General features: G+C 47.2%; 1 protein-coding gene and 1 pseudogene across 9 annotated transcripts in view; one reads left to right on the top strand and one right to left on the bottom strand.

The window, feature by feature from the left end:
* Positions 1-24349, bottom strand: part of ANKIB1 (ankyrin repeat and IBR domain containing 1) — a 123828-nt gene that overhangs the window by 30617 nt on the left and 68862 nt on the right. The gene's annotated exons all lie outside the window — the stretch shown is intronic.
* Positions 1651-11797, top strand: LOC146345005 (uncharacterized; annotated as a pseudogene).

Here is a 24349-nt window from a genome sequence, read left to right on the forward strand (position 1 = left end):
CGATGTCCAAAGGGTGCCTTGGCGGAAGCAAACTTGTCAATTTTATAGTGGCATATGAACGTGGACACCAGCCTTACAAATGTCTTCCAGTGGTGCATTGGTTTGTAGTGCAGCTATAGATGCTGCACGTCTGACAGAATGTGCTGTAATATGTACTGGAGGGTTCTGATATTGTGAAGGGTATACCAGTGTTATGCATTCCCTTACCCATCTGCTGATGGTGGAATGTGTGGCTTTCTTCCCCTGGGCTGCTGGCTTGTAAAAGACAAAATGTACCTCTGCATGTCATGATGCCACAGTGCGCTTCAGATAAATCCTCAGAGCCCTGTGCATGTTTAGCTTGTGCCAGATCTTTTCCTTCAGATAAGAAGGTTTGGGTCATAATTCAGGCAGGACCATTTCCTGACTGTGATGAAAGATGGACTTCACCTTTGGCATGAATCCCAGGTCACATCTCAAAACTACCCCATCCTGTAGGATAGAACGAAGGTCCATGTGCATAGACAATGCACCTAAGTCCCCTACCCACCTGGCTGAAGTTAATGCTACTAGGAAGGTTACCTTCCAGGTGAGAATGTGCAGAGGGATCTTGTGGAGTGGTTCAAAAGGTGAGCCCATTAATGCCTTGAGGATTTTTGCCAGATCCTGGGGGGTGAGGGGAACCAATGGTGGAGAAATGTGAATTACTCCCCACAGGAAGTGTTTTACCTACAGGAAAGAGGGGATTGTCGGCCTCCTAGGCAAAACACTGTGCCCAATGCCATCACTTGTCTCTTGAGCATGGCTAGTGCCAGATCTTTCTTGAAGGAAAGAAAGGAAAGGTTTCCTTCTCTTGAAGGAAACTGAGGACCTCTGCAATTGAGAGTATCTCTGGAGTCAGCCCGAGTTGCTTGCACCATCAACAGAACACCTTCTAGGTCAGCCCATATATCTTAGATGCTGACAACTTTTGTGATGCAAGGACTGTATCCACTACCTTGTGTGGCAGGTCATCATTTAGGAGTTGCTCCCTCTCAAGTTCCATGCACAGAGTTGGGCCACTTGAAATTCAGGTGGAGGATTGGCCCCTGGAAGATCAGATCTAGTCGTGCTGGCAGTCTTCAAGGAGAGGACACACTGAGGCTCACCAGGTCTGAGAACAAGGGCCTCCTGGGCTAGTGCCGAGCAATCATTAACACCTCTGCTCCCAGAAGCCTGATCTTGTGCAGCATTCTTGCAATCAAGGGAAACAATGGAAAAGCATATAGGAGAACTGTTGGCCAAACTTAATGCAGGGTGTTCACTGAGACAGCATGATGATCCTGATGGTGGGACGGAAATAATTTTATCTTTGCGTTTTCCCTTGTGGCGAATAGGTCTATGATCGGGAGAGTCCAGCATTGGGTTAGGAACCAAAATACTTTGGGATGTAGGGCCTACTTGTCCTAGTCTACTTTCTCTCTGCTCAGTTTGTATGTTGAGCATTCCCTGTATGTACTCCACTGTGATCAAGGCCAAATTCTTTTCTGCCCAGGGGAGAAATAATACAGCCTCCTTTTGCAAGTTGCTGGATCTAATCCCACCCTGGTGTGTCATGTGGGCTTCTGCAGTCTACATGCATAATAAGAGATGTTTCTGACACACTAATACTGAAAAAGTAGTGCAAGCGATATGGCCCTCAACTCCTGCCAGTTCATGAGATGTGCTTTCTCCTCCTGTGACCAGGAGCTGTGTGCAAACTTTGAGCAGCAGTGTGCTCCCCAACCCATCAAGCTGTCATCACTTGGATTTGGGGTGGTTCCTCTAGATTATTGCCTTGAGAAAAGTTTTTCCAGTGTGACAACCAAGAGAGGGAATTGGTGTGAGCCTTATATCCTTTCTCAACGTTGCTTGGTCCTTAAATTTGAGGAGAAGCCATTGTAGGCTCCTGGAGTGGAACCATGTCTGGGGCACTGAATCAATGGCTGCAATCACCAAGCCTTGAAGGCATGTGAGGCTCATGAGAGTTGGGCAGCTTGACATTCTTGTGGAGGCCAGTGTCCAACATGTTTGTCATCTGTTTCCGCAATAGGAAATGTTTCTTTTGTTGGGTGGCCAAAATCCCACCTAAGCATTGTAGACGTTGTGTTGACAAGAGGTGACTCTTGGATATGTTCACTATGAAAACATGATCTGATGGTCAAGGTTTTCCTTAGATCCTCCTCTGCCCTACTGAGTTGGCTATCTGATGAGTAGGTCATCTAAATAAGGGTAAAAGTGAATTCCATGGACACTGAGGTATGCCACAAGGGCCACCATGATTTCAGTGAACACCTAGGGGGCGGAGGAAAAACCCAAGGGAAGAGCCTTGTACTGATATTGTTTAGTGTCATACTGGAAATGTAGATATCACTTGTGGGCTGGCCTGATTGGCACATGTAGATATGCCTCCATCAGCTCGATGGACATTAAAAAGTCTCCAGGTTGCACTGCTTTCACTATTAAAAATCGTTTGAAGAATTTCAGGTCTAAAATTGATTTCATCCCATGCTTGGCCTCATCCTTCTTTGTCACAGATAGTAGGATTTCCTTCCTTTCCTTTGTCTCAGTTAGAAGATCCAGAGATTCTCCAAAAAGTTTTCCTCCTTTAAAAGGTTTAATAGAGTGGTTAACCTTAGACTGTAAGTCTACTTACCACTGGCATAGCCAGAGGGTTCGGTGCATCATCACCCCTGCAGCCCTGGCCCTGGCCAAATACTGGCCATCTACCAAGGAATTTGCCAAGAACTTGGTTGCCCTGGCCAGTTTATTGAGCCCTTCTCTAAAATACTTTGATTGGGATGGCACCTTGGAAATTAAGGACTGTGCCCACATAACCAATGTTCTTGCAATTATTGGTCTATAGGCATTTGATCTCCCTCTCTAGGCTTTCTGTTCATTCGAGTGAGGATCTTGAGCATCTGTACCTTGTGTTGGGTACCCGGGACAAATTAGGGAATCTGCTGGTGTACAGCCGACCCCGCTGCCCATCAGACTCCCTGCCTGAGCTGAAGGAGGTAGCCTCGGACTTGGTGTCGAGGACCCCTAGAATGATAGTTCTGGGGGATCTCAACTTCCATGCTGAGGCCGCTGTATCTGGCGCAGCTCAGGAGTTCATGGCCACTATGACAGCCATGGGGCTGTCCCAACATGTCATCAGCCCAACACATGGAAAAGGTCACACGCTTGATCTGGTTCTCCCGACTGGGCAGGAGGATGGTGATCTGAAAGTGGGGGAATCAACCTCTTGTCCCCTTGTTATGGTTGGATCACTTCTTACTGAGGTTTAGACTTTTGGCAGCCTTCCCCCTCTGCAAGGGTGAGGGACCTATTAAAATGGTCCGCCCCCGGAGGCTAATGGATTTTGATGGATTCCAGAGGGCTCTGGGGGATTTTCCTGCTGGTATGGCTGGTGCTCCTGTCAAAGCCCAGGTCGCTTTGTGGAATGCAGAGATAACTCAGGTGGTTGACATGATCACGCCCAAGTGCCCTCTCCCTCTGAGCAGAGCTTGGCCAGCCCCTTGGTATACACCCGAGCTGAGGGCAATGAAGCAAGAGCGGAGACAGCTAGAATGCAAGTGGAGGAAAACTCATGCTGAGTCTGACCGAACACAGGTTAGAGCTCATTATCGAGCTTACTCTGTGGCGGTGAGGGTACAAAGAGACAGTTCTTTTCCACCAGCATTGCATCTTCTCAGTGTCATCCAGTGGAGCTTTTCCGAGTGGTTCGCAGCCAGTTACATTCTGGTCCAGGGAGAGACACTGTGGAACCCTCCATAGCACGCTGTGACAAGTTTGCATGGCACTGAAGATAAAGTCACTCAGATTCGTCATGAATTAGACACCAATGCAGTTCCATTAGTAGAGGTGTCCAGAGAGCTGTCTGGTCCAGTTTTATTGGCTGAGTTTCAGTTTTTGAAGCCCAAGGATGTGGACAAGGTGCTTGGCCAAGTCCAGTTGACCACCTGTGTACTCGACCCTTGCCCTTCATGGCTCATTACATCAAACAAGGAGGGGATGTCTGGCTGGGTCCAGGAGGTTGTAAATTCCTCCTTGAAAGAGGGAGTGGTGCTGGACTCTTTAAAAGAAGCAGTAATCAGGCCACTCCTAAAAAAGCCTAACCTGGGCCCCAACTGTTAACTGTTAAGCCTGTTAACAACTGTAGGCCGGTGGCCAACACCCCTTCCCTGGGCAAGGTGCTTGACCGGGTGGTTGCAGGACAACTCCAGGCACTCTTGAATGAAATGGATTATCTAGATCCATTTCAGTTGGGCTTCAAGCCTGGTTTTGGAACAGAAGCTGCCTTGGTTGCCCTGTGGGATGAACTCTGCTGGGAGAGGGACAGGGGGAGTGAGACCCTGTTGATTCTCCTGGACCTCTTAGCAGCTTCTGATACCATCGACCATGGTATCCTTCTGGATAGGTTGTCTAGGTTGGGAGTAGGAGGCACTGCACCGCAGTGGTTCTGCTCCTACTTGGATGGTCGATTCCAGAAGGTGGTGCTGGGGGATTATTGTTCTGTGCCTTGGCAATTATTCCATGGGGTTCCACAGGGCTCTGTTTGGGTGGAGGAACTTTCTGTTGTTCCGTTGTCATGGACAGATCACTACTTAGTGGGGTTTAGACTCACTGGAACTCAGTGCTTCTACAGGGGTGGGGGACCTATTAAGTTGGTCCGCCCCAGGAGGCTGATGGATCTGGATGGTTTCCTGACGGCTCTTGGGGATTTTCCTGATGCCTCCGCAGGCGATTCTGTCGATGCCCTGGCTGATCTCTTGAATAGGGAAACGGCTAGGGTGGTGGGCACAATTGCTCCTGAGCATCCCCTCTCACAGAGTGGAGCCCAACCAGCACCCTGGTTCTCTAGGGAACTGGTGGCGATGAAGTGAATGAGATGGAGACTAGAGCGACATTGGCAGAAAACTCAGAACGAGTCCGACCGAACACAGGCTAGAGCTTATCTGAAAGCCTACGCCATGGCAGTGAGGGCAGCAAAGAAGTCTTTCTTTTCTGCCACCACTGCCTCTGCAGGGAGCCAGCCAGCAGAGCTGTTTCGCGTGGTCAGGGGCCTTCTACATCCTGGCCCATGTGATGAAAATTCTGACCACTCAACAGCCCACTGTGAACAATTTACCCAGCACTTTGCTGATAAAATCGCCTGGATCCATTCTGACTTGGATGCTGTAGTTGATGCAGATCCTGTGGATGTCACTTTGGCTCCTGCTTGTTCAGTGTTGATGAATTCTTTTCAATTTGTGCAACCTGAGGATGTGGAGAAGATCCTTGGAGTGGTGAGAGCCACCACATGTATGCTGGATCCTTGCCCCTCCTGGATTATTAAAAAGGCCAGAGGAGGATTGGCTGAGTGGACAACGGGAGTGGTTAATGCCTCTCTGGAACAAGGCATTGTTCCATTATGCTTAAAAGTGGCAGTTGTGAGACTTCTGTTGAAGAAGCCTTCCCTGAATCCCACCATACTAGATAACTATCGTGCAGTCTCTAACGTACCATTTTTGGGCAAGGTATTAGAGCGTGTGGTGGCCTCTCAGCTGCAGGGGTTCCTGGATGAAACAGATTAACTCGATCGATTTCAATCTGGTTTCAGACCTGGGTATGGGACGGAGAAAGCTTTGGTCGCCTTGGTGGATGACCTACACCAGGAACTGGACAGAGGGAGTGTGTCTCTGTTAGTTCTGCTGGACCTCTCAGCAGCGTTCGATACCATCGACCATGGTATTCTTCTGGGACGCCTCGCTGGAATGGAGGTACTGTTTTACAGTGGCTCCATTCCTTCCTAGCGTGGCGAACTCAGACGGTGGTGTTGGGGGATGCCTGTTTGACTCCATGGCTGTTAGCTTGTGGGGTCCCTCAGTGTTCTGTTCTGTCCCCCATGCTATTTAATATCTACATGAAACCACTGGGAGAGGTTGTCCAGAGTTTTGGAGTTCAGTGCCACCAATATGCTGATGACGCCCAGCTGATGACTCCTTTCCACCAGATTCCAAGGAAGCTGTTTCTGTACTTAACCAGTGATTGGCATCAGTAATGGACTGGATGAGGGAGAACAAATTGAAACTTAATCCAGACAAGACACAGGTGCTCCTGGTCAGTCAAAAGGCAGATCAGGGAATAGGGATTCAGCCTGCATTGGATGGGGTTGCACTCCGCCTGAAGACTCAGGTTTGCAGTTTGGGGGTGCTCCTGGATTCAGCCCTGAGCCTAAATGCTCAGGCTTCAGTGGTGGCCAGGAGTGTCTTTGCACAGTTAAAACTAGTGCACCAACTGCGCCCATTCCTGGAAGTGTCTGATCTGGCCACGGTGACACATGCCTTAGTTACATCCCATTTCGATTACTGCAACATGCTCTACATGGGGCTGCCTATGAAGAGTGTTCGGAAACTGCAGCTGGTTCAAAGAGCTGCTGCCAGACTGCTGACTGGGGCTGCCTACAGGGAGCATACAACTCCCTTGTTAAAACAGCTTCACTGGCTTCCAGTCTGTTTCTGGGAACAATTCAAAGTGCTGGCTTTGACTTATAAAGCTCTACACAGCTCCGGTCCAGGTTATTTGAAAGACTGTATCCTCCCTTATGAACCTGCCCATGTTCTGAGATCTTCTGGCGAGGCCCTTCTCTCAGTCCCACCACTGTCACTGGCATGTTTGGTGGGAACACGGGAGAGGGCCTTCTCGGTGGCTGCCCCACAGCTGTGGAACACCCTTCCTAGGGAGGCTAAGATGGCTCCCTCCTTGATGTGTTTCTGGAGCCAGGGTAAAACATTCTTGTTCCAGCAGGCCTTTGGGACATAGTTGGAACCTGGGGGTAAGTTGCTAAAATGCTGTTTTAAAATGCTGCTTTAATATTTTAATACAATTTTAATTGTATTGTTGTTTAATTACATTTTAACTTTTGTATATTTTCATATGTTTTAATCGTATATGTTTTAATTTTTGTAAGCCGCATTGTGTCCCACTACCGGGAAAAAGGCGGGGTATAAATTATTATCATCATCATCATCATCATTATCTATACCCTATGTTGTTCAACATCTACATGAAACCGCTGGGGGAGGTTATCCAGAGGGGTGGGCTGAGGTGCCATCAATATGTGGATGACACCCAGCTCTACCTCTCTTTTTCATCAAACCCAGGTGAGGCAGCGGCTGTTCTGAATCAGTGCCTGGGCACGGTAATGGACTGGATGAGGGCCAATAAACTGAAACTCAATCCAGACAAGACGGAGGTACTGTTAGTGGGTGGTTCGTCTGCCCGGCTAGGTGATGTTCAACCCGTTCTGGAGGGGGTTGCACTCCCTCTAAAGAATAAGGTTCGTAGTTTGGGGGTGCTCTTGGACCCAGAACTGTCACTTGAGGCACAGGTGAACTCAGTGGCATGGATCACTTTTTATCAGCTTAGGCTGGTATACCAACTATGCCCTTATCTGGACAGAGATAGCCTAGCTAGTTATCCATGCTCTGATAACCTCTCATCTGGATTACTGCAATACGTTATACATGGGGCTGCCTTTGAAAATGGTCCAAAAATTCAGCTAGTCCAAAATAGGGCAGCAAGACTGTTAACAGGGAATGGCCAACAAGATCACATTACGCCAGTACTTTTCCAGCTGCACTGGCTACCAATCCATTTCCGGGCCTGATTCAAAGTGCTGGTATTAACATTCAAAGCCCTTAATGGCTTGGGGCCAGGTTATCTGAAGGATTGACTGCTCCCATATGAGCCTGCCTGGACCCTAAAATCATCCTCAGTGGTCCTTTTTCATAAGACCATGCCAAAGGAAATGAGATGGGTGGCTATCAGGAAGAGGGCCTTTTCTGCTGTGGCACCCTGGCTGTGGAACGAGCTCCCTAGAGAAGTTTGCCTGACACCTACATTGTAGTCCTTCTGGTGCCAATTGAAGACCTTTTTATTCTCCCAGTACTTTAGCATTTTAGCGTCCTAGCCTTTTAGCTTTGGTGTTTTAAATCTGCATTTTAAATCTCTGCATTGCTGCTAGGTTTTATCCTGGTTGTACTGTTATATTGTGGTTTTAAGCTTTCATATTTTATATTGTTTTATGCTGCGTTTTGTGGTTTTTAATTTTTTTTTAACTGCCCAGTGAGCTTTGGCTATTGGGTGCTATAGAAATGAAATGAATAAATAATATTGAGGTTACAGTGGCAGCATGGATAGACAATGCTGTTACCTCATAGTCTGAGTGGGTAGGTTATATGACCTGGACCCACCTGGATCTTTCCACTCTCCTTGTATGATATTATGAAACCAACAAGGAAAAGGCACGATGAATTTATTATTTATTACAATTGTATCTCGCCTTTCTCCCTCCTTAAGGAACCCAAAGCGGTGCACGTAATGAACCCAAGGCGGTGTATAATGATGGTGCTTGCTCTTTTTTACAACCTTCCCTCCCTTTTTGTAACTAGGGGGTGAAGTAGAGGCAGTAGAGGAGGTAGAAGACTCATCAGATGATGAAGAAGGGCGGCATCTATTCCACTTTTGTTTGAGGCTGTGTGACTTCTCTACTCCGCACTGGTTAGCCCTCATCTCAGCACTGGTTAGGCCTCATCTGGAGCACTGTGTCCAGTTCTGGGCACCACATTTTAAGAAGGATGCAGACAAACAGGAGAGGGTTCAGAGGAGGGCAACAAAGATGATCAGGGGACTGGAAACAAAGCCCTATGAGGAGAGACTGAAAGAACTGGGCATGTTTAGCCTTGAGAAGAGAAGACTGAGGGGAGATATGATAGCACTCTTCAAGTACTTGAAAGGTTGTCACAGAGAGGAAGGCCAGGATCTCTTCTTGATCATCCCAGAGTGCAGGACACGGAATAATGGGCTCAAGTTACAGGAAGCTAGATTCCGGCTGAACATCAGGAAAACCTTCCTGACTGTTAGAGCAATAGGACAATGGAACCAATTCACTAGGGAGGTAGTGGGCTCTCCCACACTGGAGGCATTCAAGATGAGGCTGGACAGCCATCTGTCAGGGGTGCTCTGACTTGGATTCCTGCATTGAGCAGGGGGTTGGACTTGATGGCCTTGTAGGCCCCTTCCAACCCTACTATTCTATGATTCTATGATACCTTTGCTAATGGTCTGGCTAGTGCTGTGGCTGCTTCATGTACCTTCTGCTTGTTTAAGTTCAGGCTATTTGCTGGAGTCCAGGCTAGTTTGCCTGTTGCTGGCAAGCCTGAAACAAGGGCCTGAAGATGATGGAACAGTACCCTCTCTTGGGCTCTGCTGAGCCCCACATGTGGTTGCTCCTGTCATCCCCCATGTAGAGAGATTTCCCACATGCAGGAGATCTCTCCTCCTCCGCCACCTGTAGCGTAACTTTACTTGCCATGTCCAAAGGAGAGATATGTGGATGGTTATCACCAATTCCACAGAGGTGAGGCATCTGAAGTGGCAGTCTTACCTGGCCAGAGCCCTGTGCACGCTAGTAAAACTAGCAGTATTAAGGGACAGCCCTTCCATCAATGAGGGAAAACACTGAGAGACCTGGTAGGACTGTGGTTATGAAGCGTTCCCATGGTTATGAACACGCTCAGGGTGGACTCCCATGGGCAACAATAGCCACCACCCCCCAGAATTTTTTTTTTAAATGAGGCAAAGTCTGAGGTGAAAATGAGAGAGAGGAGGGGAAGCATGGGGGCTGAAAGACAGTCTCACTCACCCCCACAATGGAAGCCCAACCTAGATTATAAGAAAAACCTAACACTCCTGTCTAAGAACTGATGGAAAGGTGATAGAAAGAGAAAAAAGGCCTATGCTTCCAAAGAAAATTGGAGAGAACAATTAACCCTGCTGTTCTGTAGGAGGCAGAGCCAAGACTGCGAGGGGATTCCTCCCCTTCCTGTCGTACACAACTTTGATGTAATTGGCCCAGCCTTCTACAGAAGTAGGAGTTAACTATTTCCTCCCTGCTCCATTCCCTCGCTGACTAAGAAGTATCTAACCCTATCTCAGAACAGACCTCACAGGCTAATTCAAGAACTACTGTAGGAATTAGGGAAGAAGAGCAGATCTCTGAGGTGTGGCAATAGCCAGGAAGAGATATCTTGGTTCAGCTTCCTTATGGCAGTGAATATCATATCAGATGGGAGGCAGGCTCTAAAATATCCCTGTCTGTACTGTATATTGCCAGTTCTCAAGCTAGACAATGATGTAGGGCCCTTGAAAGGGCTCTAGTATTCATACCACAGTAACATTCAAAAACCGAAGGCACCAATGTCCTGGGTGCTTTATAAAGGTAAAAAGGAACATTGGTGCAACCTTCTCAGGAAAGAAGGGTCTTCTGTAACTACAGTAAATTTCACTTAATAAAACACTATTTTCTGACTGATAATATACAATACATTATTTTCAGTTTTTAACTGGATATGGTCCCTTATCAAGAATGAAGATAATTTGCTGAGAACAACCCATGAGTTCTTCACATCTTTCCCAGATTATTACTGCTAGTTTAAAGAGAAGCAATTTCAGATTTCTGAAGATACACTGGTTCCAGATGGTGCCTGGGTGTAGATGTGTCAATATGATTTCCAGATTGGTCACGACTCCCTCTTTTTACGGGAAATACAGCAAAATAGCTTCAGACATCTGCCACACATCCAACATACAAAAAGTAAAACAACTAAAATTAGTACTATTTCAGAAATATAGCTTCATGGAAAAACCTACTGTATTAAAAGGAATACAAGGAATTTTCTCTAGATCAAATGATGAAGATCCTTTTGAAATGCTTTTTTGTAAGTAAAAAGACCGTTGGTCACTTACCTGTAAAAGGGATTTCTTTGTGCATGTGTAAAACAGTACATCAGGTGGGTCTTATGCAACACCTAGTGGTCAAAGGCAAAATCACTGCTCCATTTAAATCTTTTAACTGTCTTTCCCACTTTTGAAGCTCAGTTTACGATGAAAAGCTCAGGAAGTACTAGGATCAGTGAGAACAGCGAAACACAAACAAGAAAAACAGGACATCTCACACTCTCTGCAGACAGAGCTTGGAAAGAAACCAAGTGTGACAAAGTAAGACAATTAATCCACACCAACAGAAACAGCCATAACAGAATCTAAATGTGGGGTGTGGTCCTGATATACTGTTTTACTTGCACAAAGAAATCCCTTTTATGGGTAAGTGACCAATGGTGTTTTCTCTTGTGCATGTAAACAGTACATCAGGTGGGACATACCAAAGCTTGACCCATTATTGGCCACCAATAATAAAATCTTGGAAGAGAGCCGTCGGAGAGATACTGATTTCAGGGGCTAGAAGGGTGGCATCTGAAGTGCTGAAAGTACTTTATGGAGATCCCAGGAAGGGAAAGGATGTTGAACTGGAGGTGACTTTGAAAAAGCTCTGTACAGGAAGTGTTTAAGAAAAGGAGGATTGCCGATGGACCTATCTGTGTTTTTTGATAAAAGAGTAGATAGTGTGAAAGCCTGATGCTTAAGCATATTAGACTTGAGATCCATAGCCAAACCATCTTGCAGAAATGCTAAAAAATCTGAGATTCTGGCATTTTGAGCCCCAAATCCTTTTCCTAGTACACCAAGTGGAGAAAATCTTCCACGTACTCTGGTAAATTCTGTGGGTAGATGTCTCCTAGAGGCCAATATAATCTCTATTACCATAGCGGATAGGTCTGCTTTGGCAAAACTTTTCAGTTTGATTTCCAGACATGTAACTGAAGCCACACAAGGTTTGGGTGAAGGAGATGGCCTTGAGATAACAGGTTGTCCTACAGAAGGAGGGGCCAAGGAAGAGACACTGCCAGATTGATCAGGTTGGGAAACCAGGGTCTTTGTGGCCAAAAAAGGGAGCCACTAGAATGAGTCTCGCCTTTTCTTTCCTCACCTCCACAGAACCCTGGAGAGAAGAGGGAGCGGCAGAAAAGCATATAGAAGCCTAGTCGGTCATGGAGAAGACAGGGCATCTGTCATCTCCGCTGTTGGAGATGCATAATGGGAGAAGAACCTGCTGTCCTGGTGATTGGCTTCTGATGCAAACAGGAACACCTGGACTCTCCTGAAACAGGAGACTATCTCTTCAAAGATTTCTGGGTGAAGCATCCATTCTCCTTGGTTTAATTTCCTGCTTAGCCAGTTGGCCTGAGTATTCTGTCCCCCACTTAGGTATTACACAGAGATGGATCCTAGGTGATGTTCCACCCAAAGAAGGAGGGAGTCTGCCTCTACTTAGAGGTCTGGAGACTTGATTCCTCTCTGATGGTTGATGTGTGCCTTTGGCTGTAACACTGTCTGCCTGGATGAAGACCAATCTGAGAGGAAGTATTTGCATGAAATGTTGAACTGCTAGCCTGGCCACCTGGAGTTCTAATAGGTTGATAAGAAGTCGCAACTCCCGCCAGGACCAGGTTCCTTGAACCATCCTCCCCTTGCACAGAGCTCCCCAACCAGAAAAGCTGGCATCTGATGTAGTCACTGTTTTTTTGGGGGGGGGATCCTGGAAGGGGACCCCTCTCCAGAACAGGACGGAGAAGCCACCAGTAGAAGGAGGCTCAAACAGTCCTGGACAGATGAATGTTCAAGTGACATCATGAAGCTATGTTATTTTGGAAAGGAAGCAGGGCCCATTGTAAGGGATGAGAATGAAATCTTGCCCAAGGAGTTACTTGGAATGTTGACACCATGAGGTCCAAACCTTCTTTAGAAGCATGAAGTCAGCTGACTTCTTGAAGCAAACCAATTTGACTGCAGCTTGAATTTTGGAGAACGTCTCTGGAGAGACAGCCATGATCCCTACTTGCATGTCTATTAAGGTCCCCAAGTAGAGTACTATATGAGAGGGGAGCAAATGACTTTTTGATTGTTGACCAAAAAACCGAAGTCCTTGATTCATGCCAGGTCATCCACTGCCTGATGCCAGGAGGCTGAATGGATGAGAGATCATCGCGGTAAGGGTATACTGAGATCCCTTGCATGTGAAGATGTGATGTGAAAATGTGCCACCAAAGTGACCATGATCTTTGTAAATACCCTGGGACCTGAACTTAGGCCCAAAGGCATGGCTCTATATGGAAAATGGGACCCTTCAAAGGCAAAATGGAGGTAGCACCAATGCTTGAAGATAGGAACATGGAGATAGGCTTCTCTGAGGTCCACTGAAGTCATGAAGTCTCCTAGGCAAAGAGCTTATTTGATTGAGAAAGAAGAGTCTACATCTGGAATCAGCGGTAACAGATGAAGTGGTTGAGAAACTTGAGAATCAAGACAGCTTTGGTGGATCCATCTTCCTTTGAGACTGTAAAGAAGTGTGAATAGAGCCTTAATCCCTTCACTTCTAGAGGAAACAGTTCCACTGCAGCGATATCTAATAGAAGGTGGAGGGCCAATTTCACCATCTCCCTCTTGGCTGGATTTGCTGGGGCTGATGATGGGAAAAGATAGTGGTGAGGTCAAAATATCAGCTCCAGATGCAGACCTGAGCAAAGAGTCTCCAGGACCCAACGATCTGAGGTGATGGCCAGCCATCTGTTGGTGTAGCTGGCAAGACGACCGCCCACCAACAAAAGGTTAGTGTCAGAATTGGTTCCTGTATCCCCTTGACATGGTGGATGAGCCATATCTAGCGGATAAGTTTTGTTGGCCTTTATTTCGTCCTTGGGAATGAGTCCAGGATGGGTTGCCCAGAGGTTTTGGAGAAACAAAATGGCTGGCTGGTTTGGTAAGGATGAAAAGATGTCCTAAAGAAACACCTTTCTTCCTTCTTTCTTGCCATGGGCATAGCCTTTTTCTTTCCTTTTGATTCGACTAGGATATCCTTTAAAGCATCATCCCCAAAGAGCTTGTCCCCAATGAAAAGTTCTGATGCTAGGTTGGACTTTGAAGGAGGAGCAGCTTCCCAATGGCAAAGCCAAAGGAATCTCCTGGCAAACACATCAGCTGCTAGGGATCTAGCAGAGAACTCAGCTGCATCCAAAGAGGCACCAGAAATAACAGCTACTGCTCTAGAGACCTTGAGAAGGGTCTTATGTAATCTGGCTGGATCATGAAGTACCCCGTCTTACACATCTTCCAACCACAGGAGGGAAGGTCTGGCAAAAACCAATGCTGAAGCTGCCACCCGAATAGACAGGGATGCTGCTTCATGGGCCTTCTTCAAACCAGTATTCAGCTTGCGCTCAACCAACTGCTTGAGCTGCACATCCATATCTTTCAGGTGAAGAACACGATTCACCAGAGCCACCACGGGTGCATCAGTAAGTGGGACTTTAATTTGATCCATAATAAGCTGCTCTAAAACATGTTTGTTAGAAATAGCGATGGATATCTTGTGTTGCAAAGGGGAATTCAACTCACCTCTAATCACGTTTGGAATAAGAGCAGACAGCTTCACCACTATGGTCTTGGGCTGAGGATCAGGACAGACAGCTGCCATCCTAGAAGTAGAGGGCTCAGGAGCTTCCTCTGAAGGAATCAAATCTAAGGCTGCAATAGATTTACATAGCAGGGGAAGATAATGAGAGCCCTAAAATAGGTGATAGGAATCAGGCTTATCCAGGTTGGACTCACCACTCCACTCCTCTTCATCAACGCAATTAAGTCCACATCATTCTCAGATGGTTTGGGAGAGTCCAGATTTGGGTTGGTCATTTTCTTTTTAACTCCCCCATGGGCACATCATGAGGATCTGAAGATATATGAACCCTGTCTTGAGCTGGAGCTGAAGGAGCCTGTGGAGGCTGCTGTGACATTAGGAGAGAGCCAGAGGGCTGTGCAGCATTTCTAGGTATAACAGACATCTAAAGGGTTAAAGGCTGAGAATGAACCAAGGCATCCTTAGCTAGGTCACGTAATAAAGCCTCCTTCAAGCACTGTAGGTGAGAATGTGGAATTTCCAGAGAAACTGAATCCCTTCCGATTGCTGCCTAATTGTAGAGGATTGACAGGGTTTTAGTGGGAAAAAGCAGTGGGATGATGCCCCTGTTCCCACAGGGCGGTCTATGAACCCCTGGAACTCCCCGGGGAAGAATGCATTGAAAACAAACTGCCCAAATTCCCAGCCAAGAGATCTTCATCTGCCCTAAGGCTCCTTCTGGCAGGCCAGCTGGGAGTCAGCGTAGCAAAAGCTGGGCTCCTGCGTAAGGCCAGGCTCCCCTCTCCTTGTCCTCCTCTTCTTCCTCCTCCTCCCAAACTCCCAACATCTATACCAGCCAGGGCTATGCCATTGCAGGCACTCAATCTTGCTCTGAGCCTTATTAAGGAAAACTCCCAAAGGTGAAGAAAAGGGAGCTCTGCATGCGACAGAAAGGCTTACTTTTTCATAAGCTGTAGACGGACAAGCTGCTTCAGCGTGAATGGGAGAAGGGTCAGCAATGGCCGCCATTATTGCCTTTCTGTCGCTCACAGAGGTCATGTGGAGGCAGCTTGTGAAGAGCCCGAGGAAACTGCCTGGCGAGGTTTATGAGATTTGCGGGCAGAAACAGACTTTCTTTTGCTTTCCCCATAGCAAGCAACAGAGCCGAAGGCACAAAGGCGAAAAGGCTGGCCAAATTGGACGGGGGGCAGTGGGAGACGACGATGAAGGTAGCTGACAGAACGGAGAAGCTGTGGTGTTTTTTGTGTTTTTTTGCTGTTTTCCCTGAAAGGAAAAATGGTTGGGAAGGGAGGAAAAGAGAACAGACAGTAACACATGGATGTGCAAAAGTTAGGAAGAAAATGGAAAAAACAAGCCTGAGTCAGAAGAATGCAGAGGGGCAAATCTACGACTACTTCAGTGAAGCAAAATCGCAAAACTGAGCTTCAAAGGCAGGAAAGACAGTTAAAAGACTTAATTGGAGCGGCGATTTTGCCTTTGACCACTAGGTGGCGTATAAGACCCACCTGATGTACTCTTACATGCACAAGAGAAAGAACAGGCACAAAACCAATCTCTTGCTTATCAGACAAAGGACCAGAGCCATGAAGGAAAACATAAGGAAAATACAGCATTCTGCCACATTATAAATAGTAACCATCAGCCTTGAGTACTCCTTTTTCCACTTTGAATTTATGCTAGTATAAAAGCCTATAATTATGGATTTATACACACACATGGAAAGTGCATAGGATTCGGCCAAATCCTGAGTCAAGTTGGGCTGCTTCGGAGAGATTCTGAGGCTCCTTGCGGTGAAGTGGGTTTCCCTCTGAAGTGACCAGAACTGAAACTGAAGTTGAACCATCCTGAAGCTTTGTGTGCTATTCAGGGCTTAAGAGGAAAGGTAGTCTTTCTGCAAAAAAACCCTGCTGCTTCACTTTTCAATATATGGGAAATGCCAAGGTGGGGGAGGGAGATGAAGCTCTCCAATCACTGTGTTGTGGAGAGGGATTTGTTTCTTATAAAATCCTTTGTTCAGGGCTTCTCGGATCCTTTTGCTATTTCCATCTCAGCTCAGAGGAGTAACACGTTGATTAGCTTTGTGTGAGAGGAATTGTTTGTGGCTAGTGCCTGTACTTACTCCTTCCCAATTTTTTATCCTCCTTATTCCAACCAATCCTCCTCATTCTAACTTCCCAGTCCCTTTCCTAAATCCCTCCTTTTCTTTTTCATTCCATCCATTCACCCTGACCTTCCTCTAAAAGTCAAGTTTTATTTCTTCTTACTGTTGCTTGTTAGTCTCTCTTAGAAAAAGTCATGTAGGCGGTGTCACTTTCCTTCCCTTCCTGTTCCCCCTGCCCCACTTTGGCCTTAATTCTATACATTTTATTTTGAATCAGGTTTTGTATCTCTTCCCACCCCACAATCAGCTTTGATGGTGCCTAGCAGAAAAGCCCCTGCATCCATCCTTCTAGAATTTCACTGGTTCCTTGCTAAGGGGCAGCAATACAATGTCTGGTGTTTTCACAGGAATTGCACACCAAACAATAGAGGGATTAGAGGTGTGTGGGTTTGTTTGTTTTTACCATCCTAAACCAGTAGACTCTCCTTGCACAAAATGCACTGCACCTATCTGTCTGAAATTTGGCAGGCTTTACTCCACCGAAGGGGCAACTATGCTGTCAAGTGTCATCTAATTTTGTCAAGCAAAGACATTATAAGCACTTTCTTTTTTCAAAAAAAATAAATGTTTAGGGAGCCTAGCACGACAACCCCTGCACCTATTTCTGAACACTTTGGCAGGCTTGGCAAGCTTCGGCCCTCAAAAGAGTCTACTATGCCTGAAAATGTAACCCAATTCTGTCAAAAAGTAAAAAGGCAGAGCCATTTGTGGATTTCCCATGGTAGTCAATGGGACACATAAAGCTTCATTTGGAATCTTGCTTTGGGCTTGGACCCAAGTGAAACTGAGCAATCTTTGAATCAGTCTGAGTTAAATCAGGCTGTTTTCTGAAGTGCTGAATCAGGGCCTGACCTGAATCTTGCATTTGGTACACACCCCTAAACTATACTCCAGAGAGAAATATCACTTCTTTCCCAAACATGCATAAGTCTGTGTACACTGAGCTTACTGTCTGTAGGTTGTTCATGCCATGATGCTAGAAAGAGAAGGTACAGCCTGTTCAATAAGGCACATTAGCTGCATGCACCACTAGCAAATTGCCTTGCTTCTTCACCACACTCACTGTTTTCCCCTCTATGTTCTGAAATTCCCGCCCTAAAATCCCTCAAAGGAAGAGAGGAGCACAATCAATGCTAGATTTCCTAATCAACATGTGGGCTTCCTTCTTCGTAAACCAGATATTTCTGGCAACGTATAGCAGAGATGGTGTTAAACTGTAAAGAAAAAGCAGAGCCAGATGCAGCCTTTTTTATGTGTGGTGTATTCCAAAGCTCAATATCATGTACCAATGAAATGCTATAGTGAAAATATCTATATACTTTTTAGATCATTATATAAATGGTAGGTGATTCATCCCCTTCATGGATCGCTGCCTTGTTGTGGCGAAGGGGCTTGCGTAACTCAGTGAAGCCATAAGCTATGCCGTGCAGGGCCACCCAAGATGGACAGGTCATGGCAGAGAGTTCTGACAAAATGTGGTCCACTGGAGAAGGAAATGGCAACCCACTCCAGTATTCTTGCCAAGAAAACCCTATGGAACGTATCACAAGGCTAAAAGAGATGACGCCGGAAGATGAGCCCCGCAGGTCGGAAGGTGTCCAATATACTACTGGGGAAGAGCAGAGGGTATTTCCAAGTAGCGCCAGAAAGAGTGAAATGGCTGGGCCAAAGCCGAAAGGAGACTCAGCTGTGGATATGTCTGGTGGTGAAAAGAAAATCCGATGCTGTAAAGAACAATATTGTTTAGGAACCTGGAATGTAAGATCAATGAATCAAGGTAAGCTGGAGGTGGTCAAACATGAGATGGCAAGACTGAACATCGACATCTTGGGAATCAGCGAACTAAAATGGACAGGCATGGGTGAATTTAATTCAGGTGACCATCATATCTACTACTGTGGGCAAGAATCCCTTAGAAGAAATGGAGTAGCACTCATAGTCAACAAAAGGGTGGGAAAAGCAGTACTGGGGTACAATCTTAAAAACGATAGAATGATCTCAGTACGAATCCAAGGCAAACCATTCAACATCACAGTAATTCAAGTCCATGCCCGAACCACTGAGGCCGAAGAAGCTGAGGTTGATCGGTTCTATGAAGACCTACAACACCTTCTAGAACTAACACCAAAAAAATATGTCCTTTTCATCATAGGGGATTGGAATGCTAAAGTAGGAAGTCAAGAAATCACCAGGATAACAGGCAGGCATGGCCTTGGTGTACAAAATGAAGCAGGACAAAGGCTAATAGAGTTTTGCCAAGAGAACACGCTGATCATAGCAAACACTCTTTTCCAACAGCACAAGAGACGATTCTACACATGGACATCACCAGATGGTCAATATCGAAATCAGATTGATTATGTCCTTTGCAGCCAAAGATGGAGAAGCTCTATACAGTCAGTAAAAACAAGACCTGGAGCTGACTGTGGCTCAGATCATGAGCTGCTTCTTGCAAAATTTCAGCTTAAATTGAAGAACGTAGGGAAAACCACTAAACCATTCCGGTATGACCTGAATCATATCCCTTATGAATATACAGTGGAGGTGAGGAATAGATTTCAGGGATTAGACCTGATAGACAGAGTGCCTGAGGAACTATGGACGGAGGTCCGTAACATTGTTCAGGAGGCAGCAACTCAATCCATCCCAAAGAAAAAGAAATGCAAGAAAGCCAAGTGGCTGTCTGATGAGGCTTTACAAGTAGCTGAGGAAAGAAGGGAAGCGAAAAGCAAGGGAGAAAGGGGAAGATATATCCAACTGAATGCAGAGTTCCAGAGAATAGCAAGGAGACACAAGAAGGCCTTCTTAAATGAACAATGCAAAGAAATCGAGGAAAATAACAGAATGGGAAAGACTAGAGATCTCTTCAAGAAAATTGGAGATCTCAAGGGAACGTTTTGTGCAAAGACGGGCATGATAAAGGACAAAGAAGGCAGGGACCTCACAGAAGCAGATGAGATTAAGAAGAGGTGGCAAGAATACACAGAAGAACTATACAGGAAAGATCTGAATGTCCCTGATAGCCATGATAGTGCGGTCACTGAACTTGAGCCGGACATCCTCGAGAGTGAAATCAAGTGGGCTTTAGGAAGCATTAGTAACAACAAAGCTAGCGGAGATGACAGTATTCCAGCTGAGCTATTTAAAATCCTAAAAGATGATGCTGTTAAAGTGCTGCATTCAATATGCCAACAAATTTGGAACACTCAACAATGGCCGCAAGACTGGAAAAGGTCAGTTTACATTCCAATTCCAAAGAAGGGCAATGCCAAAGAGTGTTCAAACTACCGTACAATTGCGTTCATTTCACATGCCAGCAAGGTGATGCTCAAAATCCTACAAGCTAGGCTTCAGCAGTATGCGAACCGAGAACTACTGGAAGTACAAGCTGGGTTTTGAAGAGGCAGAGGAACTAGAGATCAAATCGCCAATGTTCGCTGGATCATGGAGAAAGCAAGAGAATTCCAGAAAAACGCCTATTTATTTATTTATTTATTTTATTAAATTTATTAATCGCCCATCTGACTGGTCACCCAGCCACTCTGGGCGATGTACAACCCACCATAAAACAATTTAAAACAATAAAATTTTACCATAATTTTTTTTTTTTAAAATACCCTAACCCACCCCAAATGCCTGCCTGAACAACAACGTTTTTAATGCACGACGGAAGCTCATTAAAGAGGGGGCATGACGGAGTTCCCTAGGGAGGGAGTTCCACAGAGTGGGGGCCACCACAGAGAAGGCCCTCTCCCTCGTCCCCACCAGTCTAGCTGTCCTGGCTGATGGGACAGAGAGAAGGCCATCCGAGGCTGATCTTGTTAAGCGGCCTGTCTGGTGTTGCTGGAGGCGCTCCTTAAGATAGGCTGGGCCGGAACCATATAGGGTTTTAAAGGTCAAAACCAACACCTTGAATTTGGCCCGGAAAACAACTGGTAACCAGTGCAACTCCTTCAGCACTGGAGTGATGTGATCTCGCCGGCGGCTGCCTTTAATCAGGCGAGCTGCCGCGTTCTGTACCAGCTGCAGCTTCCGAACCGTCTTCAAGGGTAACCCCACGTAGAGCGCATTACAGTAGTCTAAACGAGAGGAGACCAGGGCATGTACTACCGATGGGAGCAGATGGTCGGGAAGGAAGGGGTGCAGCCGCCGTATCAGATGGAGTTGATACAGCGCTGTCCGGCTCACAGCTGACACCTGAGCCTCCATGGACAGCTGGGAGTCCAAAATGACCCCCAGGCTGCGGACCTGGTCTTTCAAGGGTAGCCGTACCCCATTCAACACCAGGTCAACATCCCCCAGCCTCCTCTTGTCTCCCACCAAAAGTACCTCGGTCTTGTCAGGGTTCAGCTTCAGCTTATTCCTCTCCATCCAGCCACTCACCGTCTCCAGACATTTGGACAGGGATTCTACGGCCAACCTTGGTGAAGATTTGAACGACAGGTAGAGCTGCGTGTCATCCGCATATTGATGACACCGCACCCCAAACCTCCTGATGATAGCCCCCAGTGGCTTCACATAGATGTTAAATAGCATCGGGGAGAGGATGGAACCCTGTGGCACCCCACAAGTAAGTGGCCATGGGTCCGAAACCTCCTCTCCCAGTGCTACCCTCTGGTACCTGCCGGAGAGGAAGGACCGGAACCACCGCAATACAGTGTCTCCAATGCCCAACCCCTCCAGGCGGTCCAGGAGGATACCGTGGTCAACGGTATCAAAAGCCGCTGAGAGGTTGAGGAGAACAAGGAAGGAGCATTCACCCCTAGCCAGAGCCCTCCTCATATCATCCACCAAGGCGACCAAGGCCGTTTCTGTCCCATGCCCAGGCCTGAAGCCCGACTGAAATGGGTCTAGATAATCAGTTTCTTCCAAGTGTGCCTTCAACTGCACCGCCACCACCCGCTCAATCACCTTGCCCAAAAATGGCAGATTTGAGACTGGGCGAAAGTTGTTCAGAACTTGAGGATCCAAGGAGGGCTTCTTTAAGAGTGGTCTTATCACTGCCTCCTTGAGGGCTGATGGCATCACTCCCTCCTCAAGGGAGGCGTTCACCACCGCCTTGATCCCCTCACCCAGTCTCTCTCTGCAGCTCATAATGAGCCAAGATGGGCAAGGATCAAGTAAGCAGGTGGTCGGCCTTACAAATGAAAGCACCTTGTCCACTTCATCAGGAGGAAGAAGCTGGAACCGATCCCACAAAACCGGTTTGCCACAGGCCGCCTCTTGCTCACTAACTGTATCCACAGTGTGCAGTGTAACACACCTAATCTGATCAATTTTATCTGCAAAGTGCCTTGCCAAAGCCTCACAGGAGGCCTTAGAATGCTCCAGTGGTTCCGGAGCCACAGGACCGACCAGGCTCCGGACCACTTGGAACAGCCTCCTGGGACAGCACTCTGCAGACGCGATGGAGGCAGCATAATATTCCTTTTTTGCTGCCTTCACCGCCACGTGATAGGCTGAAGATACAGCTCTGGCCCGTGTCTGATCATCTTTGGAGCGAGACTTCCACCACCGGCGCTCTAGCTGTCTCACCTCCTGTTTCAGGGCTCGTAACCGCGGATTGAACCATGGTGCAGTCCGAGCCCTGTTCAGGGGGAGAGGGCGTTTCGGAGCCACCCGATCTAATGCCCCAGTGATTGCGGCATTCCAGCCACCCACCAGGGTCTCGACCGAGTGGCCGTTGGCATGCCCCAGAGAATCCCCAAGCGCGTTCAGGAATCCATTTGGATCCATAAGACGCCTGGGGCGGACCATTTTAATGGGTCCTCCACCCCTGCGGAGGGGTTGTGGAACCGAGAAGTCCAACATCACCAGATAGTGATCTGACCATGACAAGGGGGTGGTGGATATACCCCCGACTTCCAGATCACTCCCCGCTTCTCCAGAAACAAACACAAGGTCTAGTGCATGACCGGCTACATGGGTGGGCCCAGTTAGAATATGGTGCAGCTCCCAGGAGGCCATGGTCTCCATGAAGTCCCGAGGTGCTCCTGTGAGGATGGCCTCCGAATGTACATTGAAGTCCCCCAACACCAGTTAAGTTAGGGGACTGTACACGCACATCAGAGACCACCTCAAGCACCTCGGCCAGGGAGTCAGTCGTGCAGCGGGGTGGACGGTACACGAGCAGAATCCCCAGACTGCCCTTCGGGCCCAACCTCCAGTACATGCACTCAGCAACCTTGGTCTCCCGGAGAGGGGGTCTGGTGAAGACCAAGGACTCTCGGTAGATAACAGCCACTCCCCCTCCCCGATCCCCAGCCCTCGGCTGCTGTGCATACGAAAATCCAGCTGGACACATGGCTGCAAGGGTTGGAGCAGCAGCCTCGGCCAGCCAGGTCGCCGTAATACATGCCAGGTCTGCACCCTCATCCAGGATCATGTCATGGATGAGGGAGGTTTTCTGGGTAACAGACCTGGCATTGCAGAGCAGCAAACGAAGGCCAGAAGATGGGGTCACGCCTCCCCCAGCCATCCTTTGGCTCTGGACAGGCCCGGAGCAGGGGACAGATACTACACATCTCTCCCTTGTTTCCCTTACCTGGCATGGCCTGCCCCTAGCGCTCCGCCAGCGCTGCCGCCCAGCCTCGGTATGTTCTGGTATATTTCTGCTTCATTGACTACGCTAAAGCCTTTGATTGTGTGGATCACAACAAAATGTGGCAAATTCTTAAAGTGATGGGAGTACCAGACCACCTTACCTGTCTCCTGAGAAACCTGTACCAGGGTCAAGAAGCAACAGTAAGAACCAGACATGGAACAACCGAGTGGTTCAAAATTGGGAAAGGAGCACAACAAGGCTGCATATTGTCACCCTGCTTATTTAACTTATATGCAGACATCATGAGAAACGCTGGGTTGGATGAATCACAGATCGGAATTAAGGTTGCTGGGAGAATTATCAACAACCTCCAATATGCAGACGATACCACCCTAATGGCAGAAAGCGAAGAGGATCTAAAGAGCCTCTTGTTGACGGTGAAAGTGGAGAGTGCAAAAGCTGGTTTGAAACTCAACATTAAAAAAACTCAGATCATGGCATCTGGCCCCATCACGTCCTGGCATATAGAAGGGGAAGAAATGGAAGCAGTGACAGATTTTACTTTCTTGGGCTCCAAGATCACCCACCGCAGACGGTGACTGTAGCCATGAAATTAAAAGATGCTTGCTCCTTGGGAGGAAAGCTATGGCCAACCTAGACAGCATAGTAAGAAGCAGAGACATCACCTTGCCAACAAAGGTCCGTCTAATCAAAGCTATGGTTTTCCCAGTAGTAATGTATGGCTGTGAGAGCTGGACTATAAGGAAGGCTAAGCGCCGAAGAATTGATGCTTTCGAACTGTGGTACTGGAGAAGACTCTTACGAGTCCCCTGGACTGCAAGGAGGTCAAATCAGTCAATCCTAGAGGAAATCAACCCTGAGTGCTCATTGGAAGGACAGATACTGAAGCTGAAGCTCAAATATTTTGGCCACCTAATGCGAAGAGAAAACTCTCTGGAAAAGACCCTGATGCTGGGAAAGACTGAAGGCAAAAGGAGAAGGGGACGACAGAGGATGAGATGGCTAGATAGCATCACCGATGCAATGAATATGAACTTGAGCACACTCCGGGAGAGACCGCAGGACAGGAAGGCCTGGCGTGCTATGGTCCATGGGGTCACGAAGAGTCGGATATGACTGAACGACTGAACAACAACAAAGGTGATTCATTGTTCTTTCTATAACTGCACAAAGCAATCAAACCTCCTAAGACCAGGAACTGATCCCAGGACAAACAACTGGCTTACTGTCAGTACTATTTTTATTATTCTGCAATTTTGCAAACAAT

Source organism: Heloderma suspectum, chromosome 5, assembly GCF_057233095.1.
Source record: "Heloderma suspectum isolate Gila_16-S chromosome 5, 16-S_ref, whole genome shotgun sequence".
NCBI lineage: Eukaryota > Metazoa > Chordata > Lepidosauria > Squamata > Helodermatidae > Heloderma > Heloderma suspectum.